The sequence below is a fragment of the Lissotriton vulgaris genome, chromosome 11 (genome assembly GCF_964263255.1).
Source record: "Lissotriton vulgaris chromosome 11, aLisVul1.2, whole genome shotgun sequence".
NCBI lineage: Eukaryota > Metazoa > Chordata > Amphibia > Caudata > Salamandridae > Lissotriton > Lissotriton vulgaris.
Window position 1 is genome coordinate 409,230,088 of NC_141699.1, and position 10,947 is coordinate 409,241,034.

At 48.4% G+C, this 10,947-nt stretch overlaps 1 pseudogene across 1 annotated transcript; it reads right to left on the reverse strand.

The window, feature by feature from the left end:
• Positions 1-3,542: 3,542 nt before the first annotated feature.
• LOC147679897 (NEDD4 family-interacting protein 1 pseudogene) lies at positions 3,543-5,365 on the reverse strand (annotated as a pseudogene). The gene has a single exon (XR_015300918.1). The product of XR_015300918.1 is annotated as an NEDD4 family-interacting protein 1 pseudogene (transcript).
• Positions 5,366-10,947: the final 5,582 nt, after the last annotated feature.

Genomic DNA, 10,947 nt, shown 5'->3' on the forward strand with positions numbered 1-10,947 from the left:
CATCTTTGAATCAAGAATACTTTCTACGAAAGGACTTCAAGACTCTTCTCAAGATTTCTCCCTTGTGACTAAGGAGTAGTCACCCTGCATCAGCGGGCACCATCTAAGAACTCTGCGGTTTGCTGCAAGTCCTTCCTCAAGGATCCGACGGCCCAGCTCGACGAGAACCGGCTTCCCTGGCACCTCTGACCTCTACCCACGTCATCAGCTCAGCTGTGATCTGTGGGTGCGACGAGACCTCGAGGGACCGGCCATCATCAGAACCTGCACGCTCTTAAACCAGCACGACCATCGAGGTAACTCTCTGGTGAGTGCTCTGGGGTCCGAGAAGCCCCGACCCTGAGCCGCTCCAGCACCGAAGTGCAGTCTCCCAGCATCTCCACGATCTGCGTGGGGCCCTTCTGCTCGCTGCTCAGCACGTTGTCTGGTCACTAGCCGCTGGCTTGTGCCCGTCCTTGACGACGACCGACAAACAACTCTGCTGGTCTGGTTGCTCTAGACTGGCCCTTGCTTCCATCTTTGCGAGAAGCACCCCGGACCCTCCTGGTCCGCTCAAGACGCCATCTTAGGCCCACCACGTGGCCCTGAGATTTGCCAAGGCTTGTTGCCCCATCCTGGGCCCAGCGACGCCGACAGCATCATCCTTCGTGGGACAGCTCGCACCTCCACCGTGGTCGCCGACAACGCCTCCTGGTCCGTGAGACTGCAGAGCCTAGCGTCGCCCACTCACCTGGTCGAGGTGACGGCCAACCGGTGCCCTCCTGGTACCCTCTGACTACTGGCTAGTAGTACGAACTTGGTCCCCTCTGCTTTCAGGTGTCAACGATCTCTGATCCAGGCTTGGATCTCTACGAACTATTCATCACTGGTCGCCGGCCAGCAACTCCTTTTCTTCCGGCTCCTGGCTCGTCAGCGAAGACCCCGACGCCTGTAAGACTTGTGCAGCCGCAGCCCTCGTGGCTAGGTAACTCGGCATTTCGGTGCCTGCATAGCCTCTTTACTCTAGGGTCCCGAGTCCCTCGCTTCCGACTTGCCTTATCGGGTCCGCCCGAGACCTTAAACTTTCCGTGTCCTCGGACACTTGTTTTAATTGTGCACTTGAAGTATTTTCCTAAGAGATTTGGTTTGTGCTTAGTACCCTGTCCTCATAAAGAGTACAGGGCTGTTGTGATTCTTAATAAATATACTGTTTATTTTCATAACACTTGTGTGGTGTCCTTTCACTGGGCGTTCAAGGGGTACATGTGTGGTAAACAGCTGGCTTAACGCGCCCTCTCGAGTCTTTAGCCTTAGACTGCTCGTATCCACGCTACTAGGATAGCTGGTCTATAGGTTGACTTACAACCAAACACCATAAGGGTCGTTGGAACGATACATAGCGGTCGCTAGAATAGCGAACGTTGCATATCGGGCCAACTTCTCACAACATGGGCATACATTGCATCCGTTTCAAAGCTTTGGGACCTCCAAAAATTAAATATGAGAAGATAGAAAAGCCTATTGATTCTCACTAAACCAATACATTCTAAGGTTGATTCTGACAACCCAGGAACCCGTAATGTAACCATGTAAGCAGGCTTCTAACTCCCTTCTCCCTAAAATGGAAGTTAGCAATCTCTCATCTTCATTTTGCTTTGTCTCTATGCATGGCTAACCTCAATTAATTTAAGTAACCAGTTCGCACATATGCCCATGTCTTAAGATAAACATCTTGCCCCAGGTTACAGCCGGTATTAAGCTACGCCCAGCCCTCCCCCGGTAGGAGTAGGAGGTGTATTTTTTCCCAGTTTGTAGGGCATCAGACCTACTTTTGGAAGGTGCTAATTCTACTTTTGTTGGCCGGTCCTCTTCGTTTCGGCTTTAGCCAGCCTCATTTGGTAACGCAGGGCATAAAGAGGGCCGGGCCCTTAAATGGATGGACGCCTTCTCACTGCATAGCATTTGAAGACAGATCACGGGATGTCCTAGTTTGTAAGATATACTTAAGGTTGCCACTTCAAATGGGGTGCTTCCTTTCAGGCCTGTCCGCTCAAATTGCAGTGCGCTGGAAGTCGTTGCCTTGTATATGTTATGACGTTATTTAAGACTTTGCTGTTCCTTTCAAGTGCCAAAGAAAGTAAACAAACCATATCAGCTGGCTGTAGACAGCAATTTTTGAGAGGCGGTGGAGTCTGTGCTTCGGCTTTGAGTTTTGACAAAGCAACCTATGTATGTAAGAACAACAAAATCGGCTTCTTGAAGAGCCCCTTATTTTAGTGGATGCACGAGGCAGTGGAAGAGGGTAGTAGATACTCAGGAGAGGATACGTGTTATTTTACGGCTTTGGTTTTCAGTCACTACAAAGAAATCACACGTGTTTAGGTAGTTAAGAAACGCTAAAACCATGAGCTTTCTAAGTACTTTGTTTGTCGTATGCAAAGCTGCCATTTCGCAGTCACTGGGGTGTGCTGCTCCCAGCCAGCCCTGTGTATACATCTCGGGCGGAGAAGCAAATTACTTGTGTGTGTGGAGCTTTGTGTGCGTGGCTCGCTGTGTGTGTGTGTGGAGCTCTGTGTGTGTGGGGCTCTGTGTGTGTGGGGCTCTGTGTGTGTGTGGGGGGCTCTGTGTGTGTGTGGGGGGCTCTGTGTGTGTGTGGGGGGCTCTGTGTGTGTGGGGGGCTCTGTGTGTGTGTGTGTGAGGGTCTCTGTGTGTATGGGGGCTCTGTGTGTGTGTGTAGGGCTCTGTGTGGCTCTGTGTGTGTGTGTGTGTGTGGGGCTCTGTGTGTGTGTGGGGGGGCTCTGTGTGTGTATGGGGCGGCTCTGTGTGTGGGGGGGAGCTGTGTGTGTGGGGGGCTCTGTGTGTGTGTGGGGCTGTGTGTGTGTGGGGGGCTCTGTGTGGGGGGGCTCTGTGTGTGGGGGGGGGGCTCTGTGTGTGTGTGGCTCGCTGTGTGTGTGTGTGGGGGGCTCTCTGTGTGTGTGTGTGTGGGGCGCTCTGTGTGTGTGTGTGGGGCTCTGTGTGTGCGTGTGGGGGGCTCTGTGTGTGTGTGTGTGTGGGGTGTGTGTGTGTGGGGAGGCTCTGTGTGTGGGGGGGGCTCTGTGTGTGGGGCGCTCTGTGTGTGTGGGGCTCTCTGTGTATGTGTGGCTTTCCGTGTGTTGGGCTTTGTGTCCGCGAATACTCTCTACTACTCTCTAATGCTCACCTATTGCCATTGTCAATGACAATACCATTTATTTATATATTTTTTAAAAATGGAAAAAAATGTCATGAGCAATGCCAAAGCTCTACCTTTAATAATGCCGACACCGTTGCATTGTAAATGCTTGTTTCTAACTTTGTACCAGGGGCTCATCAATCTCGCCCACAACTCTCTTGCTTCCTAATTCTTTTTTTTTCTTTCTACTTTAGAGACATTTATTAATGTTGTCCTATATTTACAGTTATAACATAGTAAAACTCCAGAGTGAAATGCTGCTTGGCAGAAAGCACAAAGTGCATGCCAGTTTACACTTATAATGCACAAGTTTTAGAAAGCAAAAATAACATTTATATTAGGAATTCGTCTCAGAAGCCCAGCAAACAAACAGAACAAGGATATCCACACATTATGGCCCTCTTTTAGGAGGGTGATCTCTTGAGCCATTTTCTTCAAATAGATTACTGCAGTTTGGGTGTGAAATGGTATTTCCTGCTTGAAAATATACAGGTTCTCAGTGGAAGTTCCGTCCAATAAAATTAAAGTGTGCCACAGCTTAATGACGTCACTGTGCATCCCTCAGCACAGCTCACCTGGCATTCAGTCACTGTCCCTTATCTAATGTCCTCGTCGGAGGCTCTGGTTTCTCAGTCGCAGCTGGTTGAGGACGTTGTTTTGCTATTTTCAAGTTAAGGTTACCATTTTCACAGTAAGCAGAAACGTGGCTAACAAAAACACCACACGAGTTTCCAAACCCAGCAATACCTTAATACTTACATTGTCATCTTTACGGGCTGTGCTGAACAATCCTTCCACGATCCAAAAAAGTGTACAATGTATGTGTAAAGCTACACTGCACGATTATGAATATGGGCTACAATAATTCAAACTCGAGCACTAAGCGCTTAATGCCAACCAAAACCATACCACAACAACGTCAATTAGCCACCCTACATTTACTTTGGGATGCAACACAGACTGTACTCTTTCACAGCACGCGTGTTTGGTGTTCAGTTACGCTATAACAATAAGTAATTTCCATCTTCCGTGACCCGCACCCCTGACACCCCTTCTTGGAAGGCTGGTAGCCTCAGACGTTTTTTTTTTACACTAAAATATTGAGATTTCCACAGTAATTTTAGTATGAAGAAAAATTAAAGCAAGACTGACCCCTACTGGCCGCGGGGTCATACTCCATGCTACCAAATGACTCCAAAATAATGTAAGACATTTAATATTAATTAGTACATCACAGAGTTGATTGCAATAGCTTTTTCAGACAGTAGCCACTAACGATTCAATGTATACAGGTTTTTTTGCGTGGACTATTAAAATTGTACACCTTGAAACAAATATAAAGAAATATTTTTCTACAACAGTACTTTATTTTAGATCGTTTTAATATGTTCTTTGTAAAGCAATTGATCTTGTTTCCTTTTTCGCACCGAGCTTTTTAACACTTCCGGCAGGTGTCCGGTTGCCGCTTGACGTTGAATTCATAAATGCAGGAAGGCCTGGCCCAGAAATGTTCTTCAGTAGATAAAACGGACCCTGGTCCTGGGGAGAGTTGAAAATATATCTGGCATCTTACGGACTTTTGCGTGGTTGATGAATCCTCTGAGGAAGAGTAGAAAACCTAACACAAGTAAAACCCACCAGAGCCAGTACTGGCCATCAAAATATCCAGGGAAGTAGGTGGAAAATCTAACAATCAGAATCCACGTGATGAGTGAGAGGCCAAATCCAGATATTGCCCCATATCGTCCAGCAGCTGAGGTGGTGAGGCAGAAGGAGAGGAAAAACCCAATCAAGTTGAAGAGGAATGACACGAAGAACGTCAACATGAATATCCCATCATTGCCTATCCTCAGCTGATCAGCTTCATCAAAACCATCCCGAGCAACAAAATCATCCGCTCTCCCAGGAACCAGAGGAACAGTGGCTTCAATCTTGTTTCGTTCTGCTTCATCATAACTTGGAAGTGAGGTTGCAACATTGTACGAAGGTGGTTTTGGAAAGCCAGACTCGTCTTTATAATCGAAAAATGCTCCATTCTCTCCCGTAAGACTGCTGTATGGCGGTGGGGCATCGGTTCCTGCTTGTGAATTCTCTCCTGGCTCCTCTTCATTCTGTAACTGCTGGTATCGGCCGCTGCTCCTGGGATCCGCCATGACGGTGCTGCTGGAGTCGAAAGCGTGCACAGGCAGCCGCGGGAGAGGCAACAATCCACCCTTAAAAGCGCTCCGGCCGCCGAGGGTCTCCTTCCCTGGCTGGAGGGGGGTACTGGGAATGGGGAAGCTCCGCCGCTGGGGGGCTCGGATCGCGGTTCTCTCTGTGTATTACAGTCACGACCTTCCTCTTCCTCCTCTCTGTTGCTCAATGGAGCAAAATACTGACACCCTCCCCTTCTCTCGGGCAACTTCACTGCCTGCCTCAGCAGACCGTTTAACCCTCTCTGCCTTCAGCTCTAATGTGTTCATTTGACCATTCACCCTGTTCACGATTGGAGCAAACCCCGTTATTTATAATGTATGTGTTCCTTTCCATTCTACCATTTCTTCTAGCCTCTAGTTGCAACAAGCAATGAAGAATTGTGCCCGTTGAGGTCCCCCGTTTCTGCAAGCCGCTACCGAAAGCTACCTTGCATCCTAATTCTTGAGAGGCGCAGGCCTCTCCTCTCTCTCGCCTACAGAGGTCTATCTAATGCTGGGTGTGTAGGCCGTGTTGGGCTGTTAGATGTTTGTATATCAACCAGGTTGCATATACATTTGGATTATAACTGTATTTATTTATTCTCTTTGTTGTTACGTGTTATTTTAAACCTTTATAAACTATATTTTCTTCTTTTTCTTTTAAACATGGATTTATATCTTCTGCATGGTCAACTGTAGTGGCATAGCTGGGCAAGCATAGCTTATATCAGATAATGATTGTTAAAAATTCAAGGTAAAAAATTGCCCTGCTGTACTTATTTTTCACAAATTGTACTGCAGAAGGACAGGTCTGGGGAAACCCCTGCACAAGGGCTTTGGAATGACCATGACTTCTGACTGGACCATGTCATGTGCTTTGTCACAGAGCTAAGTGAAGATACCTTTAAAAATAATAATTTACAGCATGTTCCCACCTTGTGTATTCTGAAAGCTTTGGAAAATGGCTAGAGTCAGTGGTTTCTTGGCATCTCTGGGCACTTTCAGGCCAAGGGCGCATGGCTTCCTTTAAGCAGTGAAGTGCTGACTCCAGTACCTATGGATTGCTGTCTAAAGTGCTGAATTCGTGGATAAGAGGGGCATGTGCCCTTGAGACACTTACACCTGTGTACCCCATAGGAGGGTAACTTATTTCAAGCTCAGCAGAATTGGGGGTGCCCTAGTGCTCCACCCAACAACACAGTCTCACATGACAACCACATTACCCACAATGGACTCCTATACAAAAGCTTAGTCTAGACTAGTTCTACCTCCCCACAATATCTTGTATATATATATATAAATTTCTTTATTCGGCTTGTTTCACAGTGGAAAAAACCATAAAAGAGCAAAGAATCATACAGTGCAAAAATACATGTGTTACATAAAATTTCATATAAAATTCATTCCACAATATAAAAATTAATCTGGGGATGCGAGGGGCCGCTCAAGGTTAAAATTTACGAAGATTTTAAAGGTTCTTTCTATGTCTCAGAATGCATTTTAGAAAACTACTAACAAAATAGCAGACCTTTTCCGTTTCCAACATTTGCAGTCTTAAGAGGGCAGGTCTGCATTGTCTTATCTTGTAGGGTGTGGACTGGCTCCAGGTTTCCAGGCAACCGTGTACACTAATCTCAAAATAAAAGAGTCAAGGGGGTGCACAGGCAATGGAAACTAGCTGCCTCCGACAGGGTACAGATTCTCCTTAAAATGGCGTGACGTATCAGGCGTGTGCTTCTTATGTAAAGTGCACGTTTCTTATGCTAGGTAGGACATGCATTTGCACTACTTTAAAGACTCTGTATGTAGAGTGTGCGTTTCAATTGCTAGTGAATACACGAGGAGGTGTGGTGTGGTGCAACTTTCTTTTGATAGGGGCGGCAACTGCGTCTATTGTATGTTTGACTTGTTTCGTGTGCTTTGCAAGTTTACTGTGCTGTTTCATGCGCACACTTCCTGTGTTAGTAGTGCGCGATTTCCTGTACTATCTCGTGCACATGCTCACTGTTTAAGGTGACCGGCCATACAGAGGCCACCTGTACAATGCACGTGTATCTATTGAAAGGGTATGCACTCCGCTCTCTGTAGGGTGCACGTTTACTGTGATCAGCAACACAGAGGTTCCCTGTGAACAGTGCCCATGTTTGACCATCCCAATCCTGGCTCCCTGTAGACAGTACGGTCCCATGTTTATATGATAATCCAAGTGATGTCCCCCATTTATACAATGCCCATGTTTTCGGTAATGGGCCATGCAGTGGCTCACTATGTAAGGTGCGCACCTTTCTGGTGAGATGCTCCCTGTATACAATTCCTATGCTTCTTGTGAAGAATAAAAAAGCTGTTGGTGGAAGGCTTGAATTAATATCAGATATATTTCCTCTGAGCAACGAATGCGGAGGCCGGGTCACAAGCACTACCGGCGGCAGCAGCATTGAAGTCAAGCTGGTATAGCTAAAGTTGCAGCGTATGAGCGCTGTGGGCAACACCATAAACCAGACGCCATAATACCCAGCCATCTTTGCCGGCGTGGAATGCGGAGGCCAGGTCACAGGCACTACTGATGATGGCAGCATTGAAGTCATGCTGGCATAGCTAAAGGTGCAGCATGTGAGCGCTGTAGGCGAGAGGGAAGGAGACCCTGAGGCGCCCCGCCTGACTCCCAAATTGGCGGCCGCCCCTCCAATTTTCAGGTATGGCACGGGGGCACCCCAGAGGCACCCTAAGGGGGAAAGCAGTAATAGCAGGGCCCAAGGAAGGGTCTTAGCAATCCTTGAGAAGGACCCGGATGTGGGAACCCACAGGGGTTTTCACTCCTTGCCTGACCTTAAGGTGATCGCTAGGGGATCCTGGAGTCTGTCCATTTCTCACCTCTCCTCTCACCATCTTTGTCCTAGTGGCCAGCTGGAGAATGTTGCGGAAGGCTCTCCCCAGTAACACCAGGACCAATGTCTCTCCTGACCTTACAGCCCTCCTCCCTACCGCCTACACCTCTCGAGTCTTGACTTTAGATCACCTCCTGTTCCTCTCTCTATTCTGGTGGAACCCAAAACACATACATGGCTGATTCCTGGTGGAGCTGCACCGACAGCTACAGGGGAGATTGGCTCCAGCACACCGCCATGGCTGTCACCTACCCAGCCGGACTTCTGACATTTGCCTTGTTTCTTCCCCGCCGCTGCTTTTGCTCTTTAATTGTTTTCCCGTTGAGACCCAGCTGTTTGGCTGTTGCCCGGTGGAGCTACCTGATAGCTAAAAAGGAGATGGACTACCCCCTCTTTCGTCACCTACCCGGCCGGACTTTGGGCAGACCCTCCTTCGTCTCTCCATTCTATCCAACTCCTACCCCTTCACCCCACCCCTTTTCCCTTCTAAAGGCCATTTATTTCGTCTTCTACACCCTTGAAATGTTTTTCTAGTAACTGATATAACATGTAAGCGAAGTAATTTTATAATTTCTGTGGAACCTTATGTAAAGTACTGTGATACCTCCGGGTCTAGCCAGCGCTATATAAAACGTTTAAAAAAAATAAATAAAAATAAAGTCCCGCCAGAGCCCTGACGTTGTCGTGGGCATTTCTTTTCCATACGAAGGCAGCGAGAGGCGGTGTGAAGGTGAGTGGGATTGTTGTAACCGGTGCGAGAAAGGCGGGAAGGCGCCACTCTGTTATCGGGCCAATAGCAGATACCTAACACCGTAGGGAGCTGCTGCTGCTGGATGCAAAAATAACAGTTGATGGACAGAATGCAGAACAATGTCATACATTCACCCCAGTACAGAGATCTGGGCCTAAATCCATCGTTTTTTTGCACTCCACACCACCCCAGTTCAGACATGGCCATATGCAAATCAGCCTTGACCCTGTGCCTCATGGGAACAGTCCAGCCCGAACTGCCAAGCCATGTCTTTCTTGAACCGGAATCAAGCATCCTAGGACTGGTTTCTGGCTATCAGCCCATACCCATCCCACTCGGGGTGACAAATGCAAAAATAACAGTTGATCGACAGAATGCAGAACAATGTCATACATTCACCCCAGTACAGAAATCTGGGCCTAAATCCATCGTTTTTTTGCACTCCACACCACCCCAGTTCAGACATGTCCATCTGCAAATCAGCCTTGACCCTGTGCCTCATGGGAACAGTCCATCCCGAACTGCCAAGCCATGTCTTTCCTGGACCGGAATCAAGCATCCTAGGACTGGTTTCTGGCTATCAGCCGTCTTCAGCCAGGATAGCTTGACTCCAGTGGTGTGGAGAGCATGGGACTCACGTCTGATCATTCCCATCCCACTCGGGGTGATAAATGCAAAAATAACAGTTGATGGACAGAATGCAGAACAATGTCATACATTCACCCCAGTACAGAGATCTGGGCCTAAATCCATCGTTTTTTTGCACTCCACACCACCCCAGTTCAGACATGGCCATATGCAAATCAGCCTTGACCCAGTGCCTCATGGGAACAGTCCATCCCGAACTGCCAAGCCATGTCTTTCCTGGACCGGAATCAAGCATCCTAGGACTGGTTTCTGGCTATCAGCCGTCTTCAGCCAGGATAGCTTGACTCCAGTGGTGTGGAGAGCATGGGACTCACGTCTGATCATACCCATCCCACTCGGGGTGACAAATGCAAAAATAACAGTTGATCGACAGAATGCAGAACAATGTCATACATTCACCCCAGTACAGAAATCTGGGCCTAAATCCATCGTTTTTTTGCACTCCACACCACCCCAGTTCAGACATGTCCATCTGCAAATCAGCCTTGACCCTGTGCCTCATGGGAACAGTCCATCCCGAACTGCCAAGCCATGTCTTTCCTGGACCGGAATCAAGCATCCTAGGACTGGTTTCTGGCTATCAGCCGTCTTCAGCCAGGATAGCTTGACTCCAGTGGTGTGGAGAGCATGGGACTCACGTCTGATCATTCCCATCCCACTCGGGGTGATAAATGCAAAAATAACAGTTGATGGACAGAATGCAGAACAATGTCATACATTCACCCCAGTACAGAGATCTGGGCCTAAATCCATCGTTTTTTTGCACTCCACACCACCCCAGTTCAGACATGGCCATATGCAAATCAGCCTTGACCCAGTGCCTCATGGGAACAGTTCAGCCCGAACTGCCAAACCATGTCTTTCCTGGACCGGAATCAAGCATCCTAGGACCGGTTTCTGGCTATCAGCCGTCTTCAGCCAGGATAGCTTGACTCCAGTGGTGTGGAGAGCATGGGACTCACGTCTGAGCATACCCATCCCACTCGGGGTGACAAATGCAAAAATAACAGTAGATGGACAGAATGCCATGGATTTCACCGGACCCCTCACTCTCCACACGCTCATCAAGGCTCTCGGTCCTCCTGAGCGAGCTACCACTGAAAGGGGGTGTGACCGATTGAGCCTAGCAAAGTCCCTGCACTGTTTTAAGCTCATCTGTTCCTCGGAGTCTCCCTGGTGAGATCGTGGTCCCAGGGATAGCCTTGCCTCTGCCACTGCCAAAGGACTTCAACACCCAGGGTGCACAGCACTTCATCCCGCTGCTGCTCACGAGGGGGAGGCGCTGAAGTCAACATGCGC